This window comes from Lacerta agilis, chromosome 8, assembly GCF_009819535.1.
Source record: "Lacerta agilis isolate rLacAgi1 chromosome 8, rLacAgi1.pri, whole genome shotgun sequence".
Taxonomy (NCBI): Eukaryota; Metazoa; Chordata; class Lepidosauria; order Squamata; family Lacertidae; genus Lacerta; species Lacerta agilis.
In genome coordinates, this window is record NC_046319.1 from 27,480,657 (window position 1) to 27,502,008 (window position 21,352).

Here is a 21,352-nt window from a genome sequence, read left to right on the forward strand (position 1 = left end):
GCAATGCCATTTTGTAACCATGAAGCCATGAAAGTCGTGTTGTGTAAAGCACTCCTCAGAGAAAATGGTGAAGGATGCTAATTTCTTTTTAGGGGAAAAACTCACAAAAGTTTTATATCAAGGTTGAAAGCCTGGTCATAACAAATAAAGGCCATGCAGTGCCGTTTGTTTGTTTGTTTGTTTGTTTGTTTGTTTGTTTAGTATATCGCTCTTCATCTGAAGCTCATGGGGCAGTTCACAACATAAAAATACAAAATGGGAATTCAAAATGCATAATAAAACAAAAAGAAAAATAAGCCATAACCACGCTCCCTCATATGCATTTAAAAGGCCATAGAATACAGTTGTACCTCGTGTTACGAATGCTGTATGTTGCGTTCATCACAGGTTACAAATGCGCCAAACCCGGAAGTACCGGAACAGGTTACTTCCAGGTTCGGCAGTTCGCTCATGCGCAGATGCGTCAAATGACATCACGCGCATGTGCAGAAGCACCGAATCACGTCATGCACATGCTCAGTCGCAGTGCTTCATGACACGGACTGCTCATGGTGCAAACGGGGCTCTGGAACGGATCCTGTTTGCATCCAGAGGTACCACTGTACTTAATCAGCCAAAGGCCTGATTACAGAGAAACAATTTTGCCTGGCCCTTAAAAATATGTAATGAAGGTACAAGACAAGCCTCCCTGGGGAGAGCATTCCACAAGACCTCTCCTACTTGCAGAGGGGAGGAGTTGCAAGCGGGAGCCGTTTCCCACGCTTGCAGGGGGGCATGTTCGGCCCCCTGCATCAGCCCCTATCCGCTGCCGTGCCAAGCCCCTATTCATATGGGGAGAGGTAGTCCCTGCCACTAACATGAGTTTGGCCAAACTGCGGGAGGCAGTGAAGGATAGGCGTGCCTGGCGTGCTCTGGTCCATGGGGTCACGAAGAGTCGGACACGACTGAACGACTGAACAACAACAAGTCCCTGCCACATCTGCAGATGAAAGGGAGAAGTAGAGCTGACATCAACATATCGCTGACAATGTGTTCTAAAACTCTGGATGACTCCACGCAGCTGTTTCATGTAGATGTTAAACAGTATGGGGGATAAAATTGAATCCTGAGGAACCCCACATTGAAGGCTCCACAGGGCCAAAGAGCACTCCCCAAACCTCACTGTCTGGCAATGGCCATCCAGGTAGACCAGAACCACGGCAAAGCAGTGCCACTCACCCCCCAACTAAAACAGCCACTCCAGGAAGAATATAATATATGGTATTTCAACATGGTACTGAAAGCCACAGGGAGGTTGAAAAGAATTAACTGGGACATATTTCCCCTGTCTCTCTCCCAACAGAGATCATCATACAGGGAGGCCGAAGCAGTTTCTGTGCCAAAACCAGGCCAAACCCCCAACTGAAATGGATCTAGAAAATCAGTTTCCTCCAAGAGCACCTGGCTTTTGATGCTAACATTTTCAAGTAACACAGACATCCGGTACACCACACTGAGTCAAGCACAGAAATGGTCTAAGGTGGTATAGTTTTGTTTCATGACTTTAGTCCCATTTGCACTGTACATTTAAAAGGTATTGTACCACTTTAAAAAGTCATAGCTTTCCCCAAAGAATCCAAGGAAGTTTAGTTTATTAAGGGTGCTGAGAGTTGTTAGAAGATCCCAATTTCCCTAGATAATTATTCCCAGAGTTCCCACGGAAGAGGGAATTGTAGCTCTGTAAGGAGAATGCTAGGATAGGGAGCCTGTGGCCATCCTGATGTTGTTGGATTCCAGCTCCCATCAGCCCCAGCCAGCATGGCCAATGATAAGGGAGAATGGAAGTTGGAGTCCAGCAACCTTTGGAAGGCTGCAGTTGCCTTACCTCTGACCTAATGCACTTGTCACGTCCACAAATGGGATAGGTAAATTGTTAGCACTTTTCCTTGTATTCCTTACTAGGGGAATATTTCAAATGTTTCCCCCCTAAGTGATAGTTTCCACCTCTGCCTTTCCACATGAGAACTGATAGTTCTGTGTGAATATTCCACCTCACTCCAGCCTGGCATTTCACATGCCTCTGTTTATTTACCGCACATTATATTTAAAGCTTTCTGGCAATACATACTGACTTCTCGCATGCTCTTTCATATTAGCATCTGTCAATCAAAACAGAAAGCACCAAATAAAAACATTATGTTATATGTTAAGTTATAGTTCGTTTCTGTGCTGCCTATCGGCCATGAAGATCCTTCAGTTGCAGAAATTAAGTCGTTCCAAGTTACCAGGTGGAGAGAGAGAGGGGGGGGGAGGGAGAATGCTTGGCAAAGAATTCCCACTTACTTCAATGGGTGCTCAAGACACAGATCATGTGCAGGATTCCACTCTGAGCTGTTAATGCCTGGAACCTTCATAATTATTGAGTGTGTAATACAGGGATTGTAACAAGCTTCTTTTGCGAGCTGCCCTGGGCTTGTTCTCTGAGCCACATCAAGCACTAAGTTTAAACGAAACTGCTCCCAAGTTTCCTAAATGGTTTAATAAAACATATACTGACTGTAATATTCAGTTTATAGTAGAAAACTATCGCCCCTTGGTTTGAAAAATGACCTCCAGTTGGCAATTTCACTCTCAGCTTCATAGATTATAGTCCACTGTTGGTCATTTACTCAGTCCACAGAGCAATACTTTTCCATAACAAGCTCAAACGGCAATCAGTATTTGTAGGCTGCTCCACAAACTGAGGATAATGCACCGCAACACATTCTATTATGCAACTAAACAAAAGGAATAACAACCTGGTGACTCTGACACAGAGAGAAAAGGAATGCTCGTTCTCTTAATGCTGAGACATCCGGCCGGCGGGTTTGGAGGGTGGGGAGAGAACACATTTCTTTTCTATTTTTGCAGATTTCTGTTGCCGTTAATGTGTTCAATGCAAAATAAAAAGTCTCTAATTTGATTCTCTTTTCACTAATGACATTTGGCTTTGTATCATCTTAAGTCTATTCTTATTTTAATACACTACAGCAAAAGCTAGATCCTATTAGAGCTGATCAAATTTAAGGAAATTAGTGAGATACCCTAAAGTTATAAAATCTCGATCGTAATAATGGATTCAGGGCTCAGCGTTGAACAGGCACTTTCAAAGACTGCTCAACTACCCTTGGAAAGAGGAAACGTTCTAGTCTGGGGCTGATGTTGTAAGTCTGCTCCTACCTGGTTTCAATATCAGAACGCACCTCTGAAAAACCAGGTTCTTCTTTAGAAAGACCTAATAGGGCAGACATTAGCACATGTGGTGAATTCTTAGAACTATAAATTTGGGAGATCTGCATTTCACCTCAGGTTGTTCAGCAGTCTGGAAAAAGTATTGTGCAAATGAAGCCCACCATATACACACTTGCAATATAACAGGAGGCTATCCTCTCTAGCTATGCCTACAGGCAGAGTAGGGCTTACAAGATGAAGACACATGCAGAAAGCTACCTTCTGCTGAGTCTATCTACCGGTAGATCAGGAATGTCTACACCAGGGGTGGAAAACGTTTTTCAGGTTAAGGGCACATTATCCCTCTGGAAAGCTGTTGGCATCTGTCTCCCAGTAGTGAGTGGCCTAGATGATACATAATCACACATAGAAAGAGAGCTTCTTCCGAAGGAAACAGGGAGATATATTTAAGCTTCCCACCACCCTTTATCTGTTCTAACTGCAAAGGGCATCAGGGACACTAATTCCCACAGAAGAATACAAATAAGGACAGTGCACAGCTAAACTGCAAGCCCTGTCACACAGCCATCAAGGCAGTTGGAGCCTATAATGCAAATCCTGACCCAACTGCACTGCCTACCAATTAGTTTCCAGGCCCAATTCAAAGTGCTGGTTTGGACCTATAAAGCCTTAAATGGCTCAGGACTGCAATACCTCAAGGACCGTCTCTCCCTATATGAACCGACCCCCCCCCCCACCCACCCTGCAATCATAATCTGAGGCACTTCTTCATGTGCCCCCTACATAGGAGGTCATGAGGGTGGCAACACAAAAACAGGCCTTTGGCTAATTAAACAATCCATGGCCTTTTAAACAGTGTGTGTGTTAGCGGGGGGGGGGTTGTTTTGTTTTTTGTTACTATGGTAGGTAACAAAAAAATGCAGCTGCAAAATGTGTGGACTCCTTCCCCCCCCCCATATTCGCAAGGAATACATGTCTGTTGAGACATTCCCCTCCTCAGCTTTTGGCATTCTTGCAGAAGACCTACTTCCCATACATCTGGGCTGCATACTGGCTGTTTCCCACCCCCAGATTACACTGAATAACAGTGGCTCTCGGAGAGGTTGCCATATTTTGAAGAGAGAAAAAAAAGAGGACACATTTGCCAACTTCTACTTTTAACTATAGATCACTATGACGACTCTACCCACGAAAAAGAGGGCGTGTCCTGGAAAAAGAGGATATATGGCAACCCAGCTCTCTACACTTTCAGATACTGTAAAGGTATTTTTCCCAACAGTAGTTCCTGGAGCTCTACCACTGAACTACAATGTTTAACTGCTTGCTACTTTGGTCCTTGCATTTAGCAGCATGCAGGTGCTAAACAGAGTGACTTAGTTACTTCCTAAAAGCAGGTCAAAAGTGAAATTAGATGGCATGGTTTAATAAAGGTGTAAAAGGTATACGTCACCAATTAAATCAGTATTCTTGTTTGCACTCTGCTTCTACCATAGACAGGAGCCTGCACCACTGCATGCACAGGCTCAGTAAATGGTGGGCTAGGAACCTTTAATTTCTTCTGTCTGAGACATCCTCCCTAAGTCTTTGGTTTAAGGCCTTGTATTTGCCTTGCATATCTGATTTGAGTTTCATCCCTAAGTCAATTTAAAGTTTGGATTATAGGATGATTCAGTATTTATAGCAAAAGAGGATGACCCTTTATGTGAAAATTCAGCACTGGATTTACATGCTTGTCTCATTAATACTATTGGGCAAATTAGATGATACAATTTTATGATTTAGGAAAAGAGCCTTTTAGTTTGAGAAGTAGCAATTTCCTTTTTAAAAAACATCTTTCATTTTTAAAGCAATAAAAAGTGTCATATATGTCCCATACCATAATGGATTAATTAAGGAATATTATGTTTATCCTAAGTCCTGACCAAGTTGTAGATCTTCATAACTCACTCATAAAAATTAATGCATTTTCCAACCTTCCGTAATGATATACCACCTATTTTTTTGCCATACCTGTTCAGAATAAATTGTTCCAAATTGGATTATTCTGAGGCACAGCAAGCAGTATTAAGAAAATTACATTGTTATTTTACAAATTCACGGAACCATGCACCAAAATCTTAATCTTCTCACTATGTGTTTGAACTGTCATGTTACTCCCACTATTAGGTATAATGCTGGTATTGACATACCTACCTTTTCTTCAAATCTAATACAAGGAGCACACACACACTGCCCACTGCATGAAGCTTTGGTGTGTATATCGTGTGTGTGTGTGTGTGTGTGTGTGTGTGTATATATTTAAATATTTGCTATTGACGGTTCATGCAGGCAGTACAAAAATCTGCATGCAGTGGCTCATTAAACCCTCATATTTCCAAATTGACAGGCAAAAAATAAAATAAATCCCCCAAATAATAATGTACAGATGTTCCTTATTTAAATTAGCTGTTTGGCATTTAATGCTGCCAATCTCATATGTGATCAAGTTTGTGAATTTCCAGGTATTCTACATTTTGCAGCAGGGTTATTTACCCTCCGGTTGGATTATCATTCCAGATGATTGAAATAGATAATTGTTCAATAAACAGCAAATGTTAGGTGGCTGGGGTTATCTAAGGGCTTCAAATGGCCAGTTATATTTTTATTACTCATTAACAGCATCCTTTTCTTCTGCTGCTAATATTGGTTCCTTCCTTTTGTACTTTAATCTACAATATCGCCTCAAAAGTAATTTGCTTTTAGTTATCATTTGCAAAGTAATCCTATTCTCAAATATAAAATAGAAATCTTATGCTCAAATCTTTTCACAGGCAGAATCTCCAGCTAATTCACTATATAGTATTGTGTGAGTTTGGGTGATGTATTCAATTGGCATGTCTCCCCTCACTTCCATTACAATCAGGAACAAGCAGCTGAATTATCTGTGAAAAATATTGCCCTGCAGTTGGAGGAGGCTAGTTCATAAGGGTAAATGGGACTCTGCCCCACAAACCCCAGTCTGCCTTCCTACCTACATTAAATCAGAGGGCAGTGTTGCCTGTCATTGGCTCTGGGCTCCATCTGTCATTGGCTCTGGTTCCTAAAACTGTAGGTATCCCTCCCTTCTGCCCCACCAGCCTCAATGGCCACCAGCAACCACAGCTTTTACTGAAAGTATGCAAGGGGGCAGTAGCACAGTTTAAGTTCACTGGAGGTCCCCATAAATTTAGAAATACATATCTTTGATTTATTCCATAATGTAGTAAGCCAGCCCTGCTGCGTTTATGGACCTACAGCTCACTCTGCTGAGATCACCTGTACAGTAATCTCTGCGCATATCGAAAACTGATTAGGACTCCTTTTAAATGTGTTTGTGGGAGGGGGGGTGATATTGATTTGCTTTGTTTTTTGTTATCATTCTTGTTTCTATTTGTATTCCGTATTTCTATGCTGTGAAGCACCCCTGAGATCTTTGGATGAAGGATGGTTTACAAATTTAATAAATAATAATAATCTGAGCTCTGGACCGACATACCCTCCAACCTTTGTCTGATGAAAATAAGCACATCCTAAGGAAAAGCAGGACATTCCAGGATCAAATCAGAAACCTGGATGGCTTCTTTAAATCCAGGACCGTCCATGGAAAATAGGGACATTTGAGAGGCTCTGGAACAAGTTGGATTAGGCCTTGATACAGGATGATGTTGTCACTAAGCACATGGCACACTGAAGGGAGAATGTCAAGAGAATCTCAAGAGAATCTCAAGCCCAAAGGCCAGAAGTGGCCCTCCAAGCCTCTCTGCTGGGCCCTGGGGAATTTCTCCAAGTCACATCCCCTTTGCAGGCAAGCCCCTTACCATCCCTCCTGCACTCTCCTTGAGTGTTTTTGCCTGGCTGCAATACATCCTTAAACTCCAGTTATCCTTCTTGCTTGCCTGCTGCCTCTCTCCCATGTCAGGTAAACAGCATAAATAGGGCAGGGAGTGAGGTGGAGGGAAACCCATTCATCACACAAATGCTGTAGCATGGGCTGGTGAATGTAGGTTCTACAGCACAGTGCTATGATGCAGCAAGGCTTGGAGGTCTAATCTGGATTCATTTCAGAGTGGCCTCACCTCCCAGAAAGTTTGTGATCTGTTTATTTATTATTTATTCTACTTAAAAATGTTTGAATATGTTGTGTATTTATTTTTTAAAAAAAATACCAAAGCTGTTTATGACAATTATATCTATACAATAAAAATAACATTAAAATTTTAAATCACAGATCATCAGCTAACTATTACAGATGTTTTCTTAATTGTCTGCATAAGCCTAGCGGCATGGAAAAATATTCAGAAAAAAAACATTTAAAGGTTGAAACAGAAAACACCTGCTGAATCTCTGTTGGAAGAGTATTTATTCCACAGGACTAGGTCAATGACACCAAAAGCTTGAGTTACAGGTAGGTAGCTGTGTTGGTCTGCCATAGTCAAAACAAAATAAAAAAATCCTTCCAGGAGCACCTTAGAGACCAACTAAGTTTGTTCTTGGTATGAGACCAACTAAGTTTGCTCTTGGTATGAGCTTTCGTGTGCATGCACACTACTTCAGATACTTCTGAAGAAGTGTGCATGCACACGAAAGCTCATACCAAGAACAAACTTAGTTGGTCTCTAAGGTGCTACTGGAAGGATTTTTAATTTTTTTATGAAATGAGCCTCATCCACTCAGGGAATGATCAATGGTGCTCCTGCAGATGATCTCAGTGACTGAGTTGGGATATAAGGGTTCAGGGTTCAGGCAGTACGCTGGACCTCAGATGTTCAGGGCTTTGTAAATTAATACAGCTCAATTAATATAATCTGAAATGGATCTGCATGGGCCAAAACTGAAAATTCATTGTACCTTCTACCCCACTTCTCTGTGCACATATTGGCTTGTGCAATTATATCTGAAATGCTCATGGAGTTTCTGTTATTCAGAAAATACTCTGCACACAATCTCTGTACGTGAAGACACTTCCCCACCCTGAACATGAAAAAGAAATTCCTACACATTTGGACCTAGATTCATACAGAAGAAGAAAAAGCCTTCTTGAAGCAGAAAACTTTGCATCCCACCACCCACATTCAAATGCACAGCTATCATTAGCTATTATTTTATACAAGAGTGCCTTTAGGGACAGGAAGTCTTTAGAAATAAGATATTCAAAATAGTATATGGATTTCTATATTTTGTTAAATTTAAAATCCAGTCCAACAAAAACAGCTTTCATCTTCCTTAGCACGCCATAGCCAACATTTTCTGCCTACAACTCAGATTATCATTGTTTCCATTGTATAACATGAACTGACCCAGAAAACTAAAAGGATAAGGAGCCGGGGAGGAGGGGGCTTGGTTTATACTGTAGCCAAAAGTTCACAAACAACACAGTTGGTGTATTACATAGCAACCACTTGGTGCCTATTATTAAAATACAGCTGCGGCATTGGGGAAAAAATGTCGCTCACAGATTAAAAAGCAGAACTGTGATGATGTCTCTTTTAGGTTTATATATCAATCCATGTCCTTTTGCCCTGATTAGGTTTGACATGATCAGTTACTCATGTAATTCACATAGATAAATAAAAATTTCTCAAACAGGACATTGTCCATTTGCAGGTTTCCATCAAAGTTTAGAGTCACACAGGTAATTATTATCTTATGCATGAGAGACAAGAAAAATGGGTAACATTCAGTTGGTTAGTCATGTATATCTCCCACCTACATATTGTTTTCCCTTCCCTTTTTCTTATAACCATCTCCAGTTTAGTCTAATACAACACAGTCCTGTAAGGTAAGAACATAAGAAGGGGCCGGCTGGATCAAGCCAATGACCCATCTAGTTCAGCATCCAGTGGCCAACCAGATGCCTGTGGGAAACCAGCAAGCAGGATTTGAACACAAGAGCACCCTCTCCTCCTGCAGCTTCCAGCAACTAGTATTGAGAAGCACTGATGCCTCCAACTGTGGCAGCAGAGCACAGCCATCATGGCCAGTAGCCATTGAGAGCCCTCTCCTCCATGAATTTGTCTAATCCTCTTTTAAAGCCTTCTAGTTTGGTGGCCACCACTGCCTCCTGTGACAATGAATTCCATAACTCTAGTCAAATTCAGCTATGCAGTTATACCTGTGTTGTATTTATTCAGAGAAGCAGTCCTCATTAGCTCAGGGAGGGGGGAACACTCCAAAACCCCAATGCTTAGGAGTCATGCCAAACTGGAGACCACACACACTTACCTGGATACCCTGTCTACTCTAACACCAGATGCAAGGTATGGGACTAGAGATAGGCTAGAAAACCCTCCCTTGATTTTAAATGGCTAGGGTAGGAAAGGCTGGTGTGGTAGATAGCTCTTGTAAACAGGAAATAGTACAGAAAATAATTACCAATGACAGAATTTAGGGCAGGCCTCAAACATGGAAATTACCAAGCAAAGCTCAAAATGGACCTCAAGGAACTATGGAAAGAGATGAAAAGGAAGATATATGCCACCCCAGTGATACACAGCATCCTACGCTATATTTGAGGGCTTCGTTTGAAAAATCTCTCAATTACAGTAATTGTTCCATTACATGTCAAGTTGGGAATGATTAGTTCAAGTTTCTCTCTATGATTCTTATACAACAGTGCACACAAGTAGGTGTGCAACATTTCCCTTTTGTTTGATATATCATTTTGCAGCAAAGAGGTTCTTCATATTATTTTCTCAGCTAACCATGTGGTTGCCCTGTGGAAGTTATGTAAAAAAGGCAATACCACCTACAGTAAATAAAAATTGCCTAGCGGATCTAAGAATCGAAAAATGCAACTGTCTATGTACGGTAGTTCCCAAGGCACCTCTTTGGAAGACTCGCCCTAATTCAAGGAGGGTGTTTGTGCTGTTTCCATCTTCTATCAAAGCAGAGTGAAGTGATGAGGAGTTGTAATAGTAGTATTACTATCATTATTCCTCTGCCCTTCACCCTGAGGTCTCAGGTCAGATTACAACATCAATATACAATATTAAAAACAGCCTACAATCACAAATTAACAATGAGCCTACAAATATACACCTCAAGCGTCAAAAGCTAAGGTAAAGAGGTACATCTTAAGCATTCTCCAGAAGCTGTATGATGAAGGTGCCAAATGCACCTCTGTGGGGAGGCAGTTCCACAGCTTAGGGGCCACCACAGAGAAGGCAGTATCCTGGGCCGCCACACAGCCCAGTCTCTGAGGGTGGAGGAACTACCAAGAGGGCCCCCTCTGCTGATCTCAGCACCCAAGAGGGTCTGCAGGGAAGGAGGCAGCCTTTCAGATATCTGGAGGCCTAAGCCATTAAAGTAGATGAGGGTCTAAAGGTACAGAATCCAAAACAGGAATTCAGAAGTGGAAAGGGTGTGTTGATGAGGGGATGTTTCCAACCCTGATGTGAAAGGAAACTGAGGCAGAGAGCAATTAAAATGTACGTTCATTCTACATGAATTTTATTTGCCTTTATGGAGGTCCCATGGGGATTCTTCTTTTAATCCACACTTCAGTACCATTAACTATCACCCTGAAGTTTACACAGATAAGGAGCTATTTTGTCAACATGTAGTATTAATAGTTCTCCAACATACCAAGTACTTTACATTTTTCTCTCTGTGATTTTCACAATAGCCTACAGACAGGTCAATATTGTTGTTGGCCATGACCTAGAACCTGTGTTCCAACACTCTTATATGGAAATCTCTGTCTGAGAGAAACATTCTTGCTCACCTGATAAACATGTTGTTATGAAGAGATTTGAACATAGTAAACTACCTGTTTTTAAATTGTATTTTATTGGTGTTTGGTTTTTATTTTCTGTAAACCACTTAAAGGTTTTATTGCAGTCAAGTAGTATTTAAAAACTGCTAAATGCAATACAGTGGACACTCGGGTTGTGAACGAATCCGTGCGGGAGGCACGTTCGCAACCCGCAGCATTCACAACCCACAGTGCCACATCTGCGCATGCGTGGGTTGTGATTCGGCGCTTCTGTGCATGCGCAAAGCACAATTTCGTGTTTCTGCGCATGCGTGAGCGCCGAAACCCACAAGTAACTTGTTCTGGTACTTACGGGTTCGGCACGGTGCGCAACCCAAAAATGCACAACCTGAAGCGTCTGTAACCCGAGGTATGACTGTAAACGAAAACTCTCAAAACCAGTGGCTTTGTTTGCACATAACAGTAAGCCATATTCTGGGAGTGGGGGAATCTTGTCTTACAAGAAAAGAGCAGCAGTCTGGTGCACAGACTCAATTGTGCCTGCTCTGCTGCTTATTCGCAGTAAACTATTCCTTGTTTCAGAAAATGGGTTACCCTTATGTGTGAACCAGCCCATTGTTTCTTGGTGTGTGCACATGAGTGCTCATCTGAATACATACATGTGAGCCACAACATCCACAAGAACATCTTGCCTATCGCAGCATGCACCTGTATATGATAACGGTCTCATTTGTTACACATATATTAAGATGTGTTGTATGTTTGTTTGTTTGTTTGTTTGTTTGTTTGTTTTTAGCTTTAAAATACTTCTCTGTCGAAAGAACTTCCCAGACAGGCACCCGAAGTCCAGAATATCCCTTACATTTTGAAACTTGTTTTTAATTACCCATTCAAACCTAACGAGAAATAAAGGTAGCATTTCAGCTATCAACATTTATCCTTTGAAAATCACGTTAAATTATCTTAAGCAAATGTGTTTTTGTGTGTTGTTTTTTTTAGAAAAAGAGGGGGGGATCTTTAATGAAGAAGATATACTACCTCCAGTATTTTTCCCTGTGTGTCAAAGGATTCACCTAACAAATCATAATCCACAAAGATACAACCTTCCCCCACTGAGGCAAAATGCATACAAAAAAAAAAGATTGCTATGGCAAAGAATTGTGAATTTCATTAAATATGTTAACGGGGGGAAAATTCAGCTTTGAAAAATAGTAATCCTGTCTTTCAACAAAAATATTATAGGAAGCTATGAATTTGGTAGATCTGAATAGGCTGTTGGTACATGTTTTACTAAGGTAATATAATGGCACACTATTATTAGATCACATTAATCATTACTATGCCAAAGGCAGTGACAGCCCCACTGAAAAGGATTGAAAGGGTTGGTAATGGATATAAATTACCCATTGTGTGATAAAAGGATTTTTACTAAGAAGGTAAGAATAAAACAGCAAATTTCTAATATAACTGTTGTGGGGAGAAAGAAAAAGGGGGAAACCAAAATAAAAGTAATCCTCTCTTGGTAATATCCACAAAAATCAAAAAGTAAGCACTTCTTGAAACAAGATAAAGTCACATTTTTTAAAAAAAAAGTATACCGTGTGAAATTAATTTCTTGGCATCTAATATTGCTATCAGTTTAAATGGTTTATGGGATGATCTCTAAGAAATATGGTCAAAACGAAAGGTAGATTTTGCTAATTACAAGTAGAGATAATTTTATGTAGATACATTTAAGCACCTCAGCAGGATCAAATATGGACTGCCGGGAACCCCAACATTATATGCTGTTTTATGGGATTTGGCTCAATCGGCCCATTTTCTTTGTGCAAGGAAAAAAACCCCACACAATAGCACCAAGTACTTAATTCTGTATGCAACAGAGGCCTTTTCCAGGTAAAATTTCTTTTTTTAAAAAAATTCATTATTATTAATACTAAGAGTGGACATATTATGAGGTATGTGGCTAATCCACATATATAGGTAGCTTATCATTAGCCTTGTTTACAGATTATTTCATGTTCCTGCTGGGTTACAGACCTCAGCTAGAGCGTGATTTGCCCACATTCTGTAATTATTCCAGAGTAAGTTTAAAAACTTAAGCCAGTCTTTCAAGAACCCCAATATGAATATTAACTATAAAAAAGATAATGTATGTATTTTCATCCTACTCTTCTACCGAAATGTACATTGAGTAGCTTCACTAATATGGGCAGAACCTGCTGGTTCTTTCTGAATTAACATAGGTGATTCTAAAATGAATTATAGTTCCACCTCATAATTACTACAGACACCATTGCAGAGTCTGAATTAGACACGAACTGGCGCCTGGCAAACTGAGGGTGTCATTAGAGTGCCCTGTCAGAGAGGCCTTGAGGCATTCCTAGGCATCTTGGCATTATGGAGAATATAACTGAGAGGCTTATCCTGAGCCTTGGATTAGGCTAGACTGGGATTGAGAGAGAAAAATTATCAGCCCATAAGAACCTATGGTGTGGAAATATCTAAACATGCACAGCAATGTCTCAGGAGCAAAGCAAGTTGCCTTATACCAGTTCAGACCACCAGTCCATCTTGCTCAGTATTGTTTACCCAGACAGGCAGGAGCTCTTCGGGGTTTTAAGCAGGAATTTATCCTAGCCCTACCTGGAGATGCTAGAAATTGAACCAGGTCCTTCTGCATATAAAAGCAGATTCCCTTCTCAGGTCCTGGAGAAGGCCACAGTATGAATAGATTAGACTCTTCCTGCTGTCCCTTCCCCCTGATGATTCTGTGAAAAATACTGGTGGTGGGTCCCAGATCCAAGCAAAACCTCATAGAAGGTCCAGAGTTTATATATATATATATATATATATATATATATATATATATATATATATATATATATAAGCTACAGCTTCTATGTGACTGAGAAACTCAAGCTAGCATGTCCAAGAGCACTCTAGTCTGAACAATACTTGTTGGCCCACATGACTGTGTGTGTTGCCATTCAAAGCCATATGGGTTAACAAAGGGGAAGCAGAGAGGATATGATCCCTTGCTAGTCAGGTGTGGTGAACCTGACAATGTTTTCAGATGCTGGCATGCACCAACATCATCATGATAACTGTACACAGACCTAGGAGAGTCATAAGTGGGGCTAAGCCCTTCACTGGATCATTGTTGCCCCCTGTATACTCTAAGCGTGATGTCCAGAGATCACAGTTTCAATAGCATCCCCAGCTATGATAGTGATGGCCCAAGTTTACTCTGAGGCCCTACTTGAATTACAGTACTAATGTGTGAAGCATGGAGAACAACCCATTCCAGCGGGAAAGCTCACCTTGTGGACAACTCAAGGAGATGCTGACCAGCTGAGCAGTTGGGGGGGGGAGAGAGGGGGGGGAACAGGCAGAAAAACTGACTGGTGGGATTCAGCCAAGAATGGGTTTCCAGAAGACAAAGGAAGGTGGAGGCAGGTATTTCAGGACCATGGAGAGAACCCAGTCACAAGACAAACAATTCCATCAGGCCTTTAGCCACCTGAGCCCATTAATGCTTCTTTGGCCTCACTGCCACTTCAAGGTTCCACCCTATGGGTAAGAAGTGCAGAGTCATAGAAAAGGAACCCTCCATCTAACCTGTGGTCCACCACTTAGTTTGTCTTCAGAAGGGGAAGAGTCAAAATGGATTTTTAGTTGAAGCTCAAATTTGACAATATGCAAGAAGATTTTATAATACTAAACCAGTTAATATATAATATTAAACCAGTTTTTCTTGCAATATAGAGACACCATGCAAAGGTTCTAGGCATTAACTTGGGGGCATTCATTCATAAAATAAAAGAGTCTTTTAAAGCACTTCTTACCAGGTTAGTCCAACATCAACAGATATTTCTCCTGTCTGTGGGATCTTCTCAGAGGTGTGAGGTAAGTATTGAAGGTCAGGAATTGCAAAAACAACACCTGTGAGAAATTTAAAAATGCAAAGCCATTGTATTTAAATCAAAATCAATTCTATCTAAAACAGAAGCTGTATTAGAAGTGTGCAAAATAAAGATCTAATCAAAATGGAACATAGACTTTGAGGAGCTGATGGTTTGGTTCTTAGGGGCAGAATTCCTTCTATTGTATAGGGAAAATATATTCTCATATTACACCAATGAACTGGAATAAATTTTCCTGACCACTTCCCAAAACTAGGAGAAAATCATGACAAGTGTAAGAGAAATGCAATTATTTGACAATGATGTCCTAATCTCTCAGATAAACTCATTTTTTTAAAGTTCTATTCTACAAATAAGTTGTATATAAGTAAGTGTCCAACCATGGATAGTTATAATTAATAAACTTCGTTTGAAGAGAGAGCAATATCAGACATCATAACTAAGACACTGCCTTACTTAGTCTAACAAATTTAAGATTGTTATATTTAAAAAACAAGAAGAATTGACCCAAATATTTTTTTTAATAATAAATTCATTTTAGCAAGTCTGCAGGCATTAAAGCCAAGGATCCACATTATATTACTCCAGAGATTCCTCAGTGATTCCTGTTTACAAAATCAAAGGTTGTGTCCAACACCAACTAAAGTAGCTGATTTGTTAAGCTACCATCTGTCTGTAGGGTCGCTATAACCTCGGGACGTCAACTCACAAAAGCTTGCAAACAATTCATTACCAAGAAGGCTGCTTACATCACTTAGTAATCCCAATGACTTTATGTCCAATACATATTCAAATGTGCAAAAATGTTCTAAGAAAAGATCTGAAGCAGACAATTTAATCCTTACTCAACTCCAGAAAGCCTGAAGAACTAAGTTACTAGAAGTTGTAAACTGGAAAATCAACAGTTGGTACGTTGAAGGAAAGCACAACATACAAAGTGAGTGCAAACCATAGGATCATTAAACTCCAAAAATTACTATTAATTAATTGAATTGCTATCCCATCCTTCCTCCCAAAAAAGTCAAGGGCGGCCAGAAGCATGTAGTGTTTCTTGCTAGCAGCTTAACAGATGCATAGCCTAAAATTTAACATAAGTTTAAGTTGCAAGAGCCAGCCAGTCATCTAGCAATGAAAAGAAAATGCAAGCTTTACAACACACCCAATTTTGGGTGCCAAGCAAGATTGGGTTTGGTTAGTACTTGGATGGGGGAAAGAGTGCAACCTTTGCAGCACAATGTAAGACCAACTGTATTCACCAGTGGTCCAGCACCAGCCCGCAAATTGCAAGGAATTTCCATTGACTTCAGCCAGAGGGGGGAATAGCTGCTTTTACATCATTGCTCCTGCCCACATCATCACAACAAAGCACAAGCTTTCAGCACCCAACCACAGCACACCACCACTGATATAAACTCATAATCTTAGGAGACCATAACTCAGATGGCAGGGCACAAAACAGCTTGTGCTCTTCACACACATAGGAAGCTGAGCACATTGCAAAACAATTATCTATCTAGAACCTAGAACACAGCTTCATGCGTAAGCACCAATCTGGCAACCAGAGGCAAGAAGGAACAGCTTGCAGGTGAATGACCAGGCTGGTGGAGAGAAACAGAGGGCTATGTACTGCCTCTGCTTAGAAATGTCATGGATGTCTATAGGAGAGAAGGAGCTCTCCTCTCACTTTCACCACTGTATGTGCTTTTCCAAATAAATACATTTAATCAATTAACTGCTTTGTACAGTTTACAAAGATAAAAGAGGCAAGAAAACCCACAGGTTATCTGTTATTTTTCACTGCCATTATTATTATTATTATTATTATTATTATTATTATTATTTTGATATATATATATATAGAGAGAGAGAGAGAGAGATTCCAATATAAAAAGTGTTTGGGGTGTAAAAACAAAATGAAACATTACTGTTTTGAATGAGTCACCTTATTTACTTCAAATAGAAGATACAACTTGGCATGACAACTAAGTGCAACTGAATCCAAAACTTTATGTATTTGATCCCAACTTCATAGTTATTTCCAGTATGAAAAGTGACATAAAATCTGGTTTTCTGGAAGGGATGCTACCTCAAATTCCTGCAAAAGCTTTTCAAAAGGCAAGGTGCCAGGTCATGTCTTGCAAAGGCTTCACTTTGAATTACATCCTATTCCCAAAGCACTTTATTTCTGATGATGCTTAGGATACCCAATTATGAAGTCGGTCTTGGTTTGATGGGCAGGGTTTTGACTCGCTCATTTTTAATGACAACAGTGTGATTTACCCAGAATCCATCTTTTTACCTGCTGGTGTTAGTTTCTCTTCGTCATGAAACATTAACAGCAGCCCTGATGGATCAGACCAAAGACCCATCTGTCTCCCATCCTGCTTCCAACAATGAGATGCAGAGTGTGTAAGCGAAAGGATTGTGAGAGGATAAAGAGGAATAACCACACCCCAAATCCATAATTACCACCCTCAGCTCATTGTAGAAAAGGTGAAATACAATTATAATTCATAATTATAGCTGTCCCCATTGTTTTTCTCCTCACGATGGATATTCAAATGCATACTACCTCTAGAACTGGGCTTTTCATTTAGTTAGCGTGGCTAATAGCAATCAATAATCCTGCATTCATGAAAGAATGATCAGATAGTCCAGGATTAAAATAAAGTTATTAGGATACTAGTCATTTTATTTATATAGCAGGGAACTGAGGGCACTGGACACTTCAATGAGGCAGTTTGAACACAACCTGCAGAAGGTTCTCTGATGCTCCTGAACTCAACAGGATAATTCTCCCTTTGTAATCACAAAGGGAGTTGTGATTACAAAGGGAGTTGTGAAGTTGAGGCTCCAGTACTTTGGCCACCTCATGAGAAGAGAAGACTCCCTAGAAAAGACCCTGATGTTGGGAAAGATGGAGGGCACAAGGAGAAGGGGACGACAGAGGATGAGATGGTTGGACAGTGTTCTCGAAGCTACTAACATGAGTTTGGCCAAACTGCGAGAGGCAGTGAAGGATAGGCGTGCCTGGCGTGCTCTGGTCCATGGGGTCACGAAGAGTCTGACACGACTGAACGACTGAACAACAACAACAAATCACAACAACAGTAATATAATCCTGTTTGGTGCTAAACCCCTGCTTTGTGCACCACTCTTACCAACCAGCTGGCTGGGCAAGCCCTGCCCTTTTGGTCAAGCCCCACCTTTACATGCATGACATCAGGTGTAATGTGAGTAGGTGTGGCTTGCTCAAAATAACCTCATGGGCCAAGATTGGCCCATGGGCTGGAGGTTCCCCACCCCCAATCTAGAGATACAAAAATTCATCTCAGAAGCTGAAGTTCTATTGCCTTGCCTCGGGTAACAGTGCAACCCTGTAAAAAGCTGGAGGCAGTCCTGAACACCAAGTGTAAATGAATGTTAACATAATGTAAAATAAACACCAGAAATACAGGGAATAATGAGAAATGTGGTAAGGCTGAATTAAAGTGCAGAAGGAGAAGCAGTCACACTGAATTGCTGGTGTTAGTTGGCAACTTTGTTATTGTTGAGTTTGAGACTGGGGAAATGAAAAGAAAATGTGATGGCCAGGTGATCCAGAATGATATTCATTGGCATGAAATCTTCTTTTTTAAAAAATGGGGACTTCTGTGACATTTGTCTTTCCTGCAATTGATCAATGTTGGGATGAATAAAGAAGAAGCATTAGGTTACTCTAATGAGCACTGCAACTTCCCACGTGGCCTTGACCAGCAACTTGTGAATGCATGCACAGGGTCTTGCATTGGGGGCATTTATTTCTGGGTGTTTCTTTTCGCATGTTACATTGGTCACATTATATTGTCCACACATAATTTGCCGGAAAGCCTTTTCAACACAGTTTCCAATAACCATTACCATACATTTGACACTTGCCCACAAGACATTAGCTCTGAATGCCAATTGCAGATGGAGAAAAATTGATTCATACTTTTATAGAAAACAAATATCCAAGTTACAGATAAATCCTTGATGTTGTAAAACTGTTACATTAGTCACATCTTTTAAAACGCAATTAAGAATGAAGCATCTAAACTACTTATGGCATACTTCTGGGTTATATGTTAGTTAACTGAAGCTAAATGATTTTAGCTGAAACACAAAATATTATGTAAAGAAGCTTACAAATGTTACATTGGTCAGTATAGAACTACCCTATAACATTGTTATATAACAACAGGAAGGGTTTTCTTTTCTTTTCTTTTAAAAGCTAACCTGTTGTGGTGTTTGCTTTTAAGATTACTGTAGCAGGTGGAGGGGACTTTTTTATTTGACCCCCTTACCCTGTCACAGAACTCACATGTAGTTCCCTACACTCCCCCCTCAATGCTTTGTTGTTAAGGCTGAAATGCCCTGTCACTCTAGCTTCTCTCAATTCTACTAGGAGGGTCCAATTTCAAGAGGGCTATATCTGTCCAGCTTGCACTCCCAATAACTCAGCTCATAACAGAATGCAAACATCAGCAAGTGTGAACTAGATTCTAAGTAGATTCCAATTAGAAGTGATTAAAGGGATTAAGTGCTATGTAGCTTTCTTTGAGAGCACAGAAGTCTAATTCAGTTTAAGCCTGGTTAAATCTACACTTTTAGTTTCTTTTTCTCCCCCTTTCTTTCTCCATTTGAACCTACACGGTTGGTTTAAAGGTTTTCCATTTTTGATCTCCCGGCATGAAGGTTCTCCAAAAGCAGGCAAGAATTATTGTAACTTGAAGGATTCATGTGGCACATGTGTCTCTGTATTATGCCTCTGTGAAGCCATGTTTCCCTTTGAATAATGAAGACTGAGAACCAGACTTCTACAGAATAGAATAGTGATGCTGTGCCTTCTGTTTCATTTAACTGAACTAAGGTTATGTAAAACCTCTTCTTTACTTGCACAGATATTTCCACTTTCCCACACCGGGTTGTATCCAATGCAGCTCTAAGTCAAAGTCACTCCAGCAGAGAGTTTGTGCAATCTGTTGCACAATGAATTTCCACCAGCACAACTGTTGCATTGGATTCCTCTGTTGTGCAATGTTAAAACTCATCCTAGCACAAAAGCCCTTGCACTTCTGGACAGAGAATGTTGGATACAGGATAATGGAATTACGTGCTCATTCAAAATACTTATCCTCAAAAGGATTTTCAATTAAATTCACTGTTTCACCCTGAATTTGTACGATCTGCTATCGTGAATCATGCTCTCCATTAAACTGCACAGGTGCCATCTGCATGTGAAATTGGCTTAATTCTGAAAAAAATATTCTCATTCACAAACAGAGAGACAGCAGTATAAATGAATGCACATTTTATTGTTGTTGCACTTCACATATGGAAGTAACAATGGTGCAAATTAACATCAAAATTCTCTGCATGTATACTCAGATGTGGTCCCACCTACTTCCAATAAAACTTACTGGTATTCCCTAGTGAATGTATTTGTGATTGAAGCGTACATAACAACTTTTACATGTAGATTTGGTGATAATGGATTGTATCCAACAAAGTGTTAACTCAAATCAATGAACCTACATGTCCATTTCTGGATAGCCTTGCCTAAACAAAAAATATTTTAAGCAGGCACTAAAAAGACTACAGCGAAAATGCCTGCCTGATGTCAATAGGCAGGGAATTCCAAAGTACAGGTGCTGCCACACTAAAATATCAATTTCTAACAACTGTGGAATTACTTATTATGTGGCACCTGCAACAGTGCCAGTTCTGTTTGAAGCTGCCGAGTGGGTGGATAAGGCAATTCGGCAAGTAAACTGGTCCCAAGCTGTTAAAAGGCCCTATATACCGATTGTAACACCTTGAACACATTGTGTACTAGTGTGTTCAGTCAGATCTGCTCATTATGTATACCATCTGAACTTGAATGAAAACTAAGGAAGGATGAACAAAGACCAGCTCAGGACTTTCAACAGTTTCCAATTGATTTGCCTATCAAACCTCTTGCTCCTCACCTACTACTTCCTGCTGCCTCTGCACCTTACACAGCTTCTCAGTAGCTGCTGCCACCACCCAAGCCAAGTGGTACTTGCAACTGTTACATATGGCGACTTTTTAATATGTTAATATTGTTGGTAGTGTTCTCACAATATATAATTTAATTGTAAGCCACCTTGGAAAAGATTTCTATCCTGAAATGTGGGGCATAAATAATTGCCACAAATAAAGTCTTTAGATTGAGTGTCACATGCAAACATGCAGACTGGTTTACATGAAGTTGTTATTTTTTGTAATGACGTGGAGCCCCCTCAATGCAGTGTCGTAAAACAGGATGGCAGCCAAGACTGGGAAAGTGACAGCCAAGACTGAGAAAGTGACAGCCATTGGGGAAAAAAGACTATGTACACCAGACTCAACTCACCTGTTCCAGTAGTGGAGGCCAGCACAAAAACATTAGTACAACAGGGTTTTCCTCCCCTTGTGCACAAAAATCTTCCCTGGAGAGTTG

The 21,352-nt window shown here is 40.5% G+C and overlaps 1 protein-coding gene across 2 annotated transcripts in view; it reads right to left on the minus strand.

Moving 5' to 3' along the window:
• ZNF536 (zinc finger protein 536) overlaps positions 1-21,352 on the minus strand; it is a 446,856-nt gene that overhangs the window by 351,806 nt on the left and 73,698 nt on the right. For both annotated transcript variants that reach the window (XM_033156684.1, XM_033156685.1), the window contains exon 2: positions 14,791-14,887. The gene's annotated coding sequence lies outside the window, so the exon portion shown is untranslated. The remainder of the gene's footprint in view (positions 1-14,790; positions 14,888-21,352) is intronic.